This window comes from Procambarus clarkii, chromosome 15 (genome assembly GCF_040958095.1).
Source record: "Procambarus clarkii isolate CNS0578487 chromosome 15, FALCON_Pclarkii_2.0, whole genome shotgun sequence".
NCBI classification, from domain to species: Eukaryota; Metazoa; Arthropoda; class Malacostraca; order Decapoda; family Cambaridae; genus Procambarus; species Procambarus clarkii.
Window position 1 is genome coordinate 38,367,183 of NC_091164.1, and position 4,570 is coordinate 38,371,752.

At 40.5% G+C, this 4,570-nt stretch overlaps 1 long non-coding RNA gene across 3 annotated transcripts in view; it reads right to left on the bottom strand.

Moving 5' to 3' along the window:
• Positions 1 to 327: 327 nt before the first annotated feature.
• LOC138364933 (uncharacterized) overlaps positions 328 to 4,570 on the bottom strand; it is an 8,734-nt gene continuing 4,491 nt past the window's right edge. For 2 of the 3 annotated variants that reach the window (XR_011228629.1, XR_011228630.1), the window contains exon 3: positions 1,273 to 2,033. This is a non-coding gene — a long non-coding RNA (uncharacterized lncRNA). Of the gene's footprint in view, positions 570 to 1,272; positions 2,034 to 4,570 lie in introns of those variants that run through there. The other variant, XR_011228631.1, reaches the window with a different exon arrangement.

The window sequence follows — 4,570 nt, forward strand, 5'->3', positions numbered from 1 at the left end:
AAGCTCAACAAGCCACAGTGTAGGAGTGACAACAAATGCTTTTTAACCCATACGATTATGATCATGGCAATAAGGTTTCTAAAACAGTAGGCATTCTTCCAAAGCCAGACACTGAACTATGTTCCTCGCCCTAACCTAGTCACTCAGCATTATTCACTCATTTATCTATGTCTTGTCTATTTATGTCTTAAAGGTTACAAGACGTACATTAGTCAATACAATTGGTGCTTAAAATGTTAAGGATCTCTTGTGAAACACGGGTATTAATAAAAAAATTTATTATGTAAAATAAATAAAAAAGGCCCAAGGGCCATGAAGTAACAAGAATGCAAGGCCGGCACAAGCTGGCGTAAGTAGAGAAGACGGAAGATTCTTCATATTAAAAGACCCTGCTTCTCCAAGATGGCAGTCACACCCTGCTTGCCCTGGACAATCACCATATGGAGAAGGACTGTTTACTGTGAAGGGAAGTCCACAAATGCAATGCCAGCATGAGTCAGTCTTGAAGGGTAAACGATGATGGCACCCTCACAGTAACACAAAAGCCGAGCAAGCCCAGTGAGGAAGACCTGTTGATGGGAAGGAGGAGAATCATTAGTCACAACAAAATCCACATAGAAACAAAGGAGAGAAAAAAAATAAAGTGGATGTCTTCTTTTTGTATAGACATAATAAATATTGCCATTTGGCTATGTATTTATATGATATATAATAGAATACAGCATAAAACAAAATAAGAAGGGTGATAGGAGAAGAAAAGATTAGTGTTCAGTGAGAATCCACAAGGTCTTCTCTGAATACTCTATTTTCTTCAAGGCTGTGGGTCCCTACAATTGCACCAGAGGTGGTACACACCCCTATTATTATTTAAACAGGTGAGTACACACACGGTGTTAGCAAACTTAGCCTCCAAACACACACACACACACATGGTATCAGCAAGCTTAGCCTCCAAACACACACACACACATGGTATCAGCAAGCTTAGCCTCCAAACACACACACACACATGGTATCAGCAAGCTTAGCCTCCAAACACACACACACACATGGTATCAGCAAGCTTAGCCTCCAAACACACACACACACACACACGGTATCAGCAAGCTTAGCCTCCAAACACACACACACACACATGGTATCAGCAAGCTTAGCCTCCAAATACACACATGGTATCATCAAGCTTAGCCTCTAAACACACACACACACACACACAAACGGTATCAGCAAGCTTAGCTTCCAAACACACACACACACACACACATGGTATCAGCAAGCTTAGCCTCCAAACACACACACACATGGTATCAGCAAGCTTAGCCTCCAAACACACACACACATGGTATCAGCAAGCTTAGCCTCCAAACACACACACACAGAAAATGGGGACATTGAAACAATTGATAAACTTGATTTCAAGAGAGAGAGGTCACTATGGGGAACTTCAAATTTTTTTTAATAAGTAATTAGGCAGACTTGTTGCTAGACAGGGAAGTAAATTAAATGTATGCCAAATTTTGCAAAATATACAATGAAGGCACACAAACATTCATACCAAAACAGAGATGCAGGGCCAGAAAACAGGATTGGTTCAACAGAAATTGAGAGAGGGCCACAGACCAAAAGACACAAACATGGAATGAAAGACATTGAAAAACTACAAGCAGATGTCAACAAAGTTTTCGATTGGGCAGCAGAAAATAACATGATGTTTAACAGTGATAAATTTCAGGTACTCAGGTACGGCAAAAATGAGGATCTGAAACATAATACAGGGTACAAAACACAATCGAAACTTCCCATAGTAGAAAAACAGCATGTCAAGGATTTGAGAATAATGATGTCCGACGATCTAACGTTTAGGGAGCATAACCAAGCAAATATTGCGTCGGCCAGAAAAATGATCGGATGGATTATGAGAATTTTCAAATCCAGGGATCCCATCACAATGGTTGTACTCTTCAAGTCACTTATGTTGTCCCGTCTCGAGTACTGCTCAGTATTCACTTCCCCCTTCAGAGCAGGAGAGATTGCTGAAATAGAGGGAATACAGAGAACATATACGGCACGCATAGACGAGATAAAACACCTAAATTATTGGGATCGTCTCAAAGCTCTCCAAATGTACTCTCTAGAAAGGAGACGAGAGAGATACCAAATAATATACACATGGAAGATACTGGAGGGCCAGGTCCCAAATCTACACAGTAAAATAACAACGTACTGGAGTGAACGATATGGAAAAAAATGCAAGATTGAACCAGTGAAGAGCAGAGGTGCCACAGGCACAATCAGAGAGCACTGTATAAACATCAGAGGTCCGCGGTTGTTCAACGTCCTCCCAGCGACTATAAGAAATATTGCCGGAACAACCGTGGACATCTTCAGGAGAAAACTGGACTGTTTTCTAAGAGAAGTTCCGGATCAGCCGGGCTGTGGTGGGTATGTGGCCCTGCGGGCCGCTCCAAGCAACAGCCTGGTGGACCAAACTCTCACAAGTCGAGCCTGGCCTCGGGCCGGGCTTGGGGGGTAGAAGAGCAGAACCCCATCAAGCAGGTATCAAAATAGAAAGAAGCCAAACCCCCAATCATACCAGCGATACAAAGATGCGAGAAACAACTATACAGCAGTAAGGGAAGAGGCAGAAAGAAATTTTTAAAAAGGGATAATGGATAAATGTAAAACAGAACTGGGCCTATTCTAGAAATTCATAAACAACAAATTGCAGGTAAAGGATAATATCCAGAGGTTGAAAATAGGAAACAGATTCACAGAAAATGATAATGCAATGTCTGAAACATTAAACCAAAAGTTCCAAAGTGTGTTTATACAAAATGAAATCTTAAGAGAACCAGACACAATAAGAATTTCTGAGAACATCATAGAGCGTATAGAGGTGTCTAGAGATGAAGTGGAAAATATGCTAAAGTAGCTAAGTAAGAACAAAGCAGTTGGTCCAGATGGAGTTTCACCATGGGTTCTGAGAGAATGTGCATCTGAGCTCAGCCTTCCACTTCACCTGATCTTTCAGGCATCCCTGTGTACAGGAGTCATAGCAAACATGTGGAAAAAGGCTAACATAGTTCCAATCTACAAAAGTGGCAACAGGGAAGACCCCACCTCTCTCAGTTATAGACCTGAATCATTGACAAGTGTAACAGTGAAAAGATTGAAAAAAAAAAATAATAAAAACTAAATGGGTAGAACACCTGGAGAGAAATTATATAATATCACACAGACAGTATTGTTTTCGATCTGGAAGATCCTGTGTATCGAATTTACTCAGTTTCTATGATTGAGCCACAGAGATTTTAAAGGAAAAAGGTAGTTGGGTCGACTGCATCTATCTAGACATAAAAAAGGCTTTCGACAGAGTTCCACATAAGAGGTTGTTCTGGAAACTAGAAAATTTTGGATGGGTGACAGGTAAGCTTCTAACATGGCTGAAAAATTTTCTGACTGATAGAAAAATGAGGGCAGTAATCAGAGGCAATCGGACTGGAGAAGTGTCACAAGTGGAGTACCACAGTACATGCACCAGAAATGTTCATTGTCTACATAAATGATCTACCAGTTGGAATACAGAATTATATAAACATGTTTGCTGATGATGCTAAGATAATGGGATGGATAAGAAATTTAGATGATTGTCATGCCCTTCAAGAAAACCTGGACAAAATAAATATATGGAGCACCACTTGGCAAATGAAATTTAATGTGAATAAATGCCATGTTATGGAATGTGGAATAGAACATAGATCCCACACAACCTACAAATTACGTGAGAAATCTTTATATAATTCTGATAAAAGAAAGAGGTCTAGGGTTGATTCTAGATAGAAAACTATCACTTGAGGCCCACATAAAGAACGTTGTGTGAGGAGCCTATGCCACGCTTTCTAACTTCAGAATTTTGTTTAAATACATGGATGGCGAAATACTAAAGAAATTGTTCACGAGTTTTGCTCGGCCAAGGCTAGAATATGCAGCGGTTGTGTGGTGCCCATATCTTAAGAAGCACATCAACAAACTGGAAAAGGTGCAAAGACATGCTACTAAGTGGCTCCCAGAACTAAAGGGCAAGAGCTATGTGGAGAGGTCAGAGGCATTATATATGCCAAAACTAGAAGACAACAAAAAGAGGTGATAAAATCACTATGTACAAAATAGTAACAGGAATTGATAAAATCGATAGGGAAGATTTCCCGAGACCTGGAACTTCAAGAACAAAAGGTCATAGATTTAAACTAACTAAACAAAGATGCCAAAGAAATATAAAAAAATTTCCTTTCGCATACAGAGTGGTACACAGTTGGAACAAGTTAAGTGAGAAGGTGGTGGCGGCCAAGACCATCAGTAGTTTCAAAGCATTATGTGACAAAGAGTGCTGGGTAGACGGGACACCACGAGCGTAGCTCTAATCCTGTAACTACACTTAGGTAACTACATTTGGTGTCAGCAAGCTTACCGTCGAAACACACACAAACAGCCTGCCTATTATTCAAGGCCTTCTCTGAGTACTCTCTATTTACTTCTCTGAGGCTATGGGTCCCTAATCTTGCACCAGAGG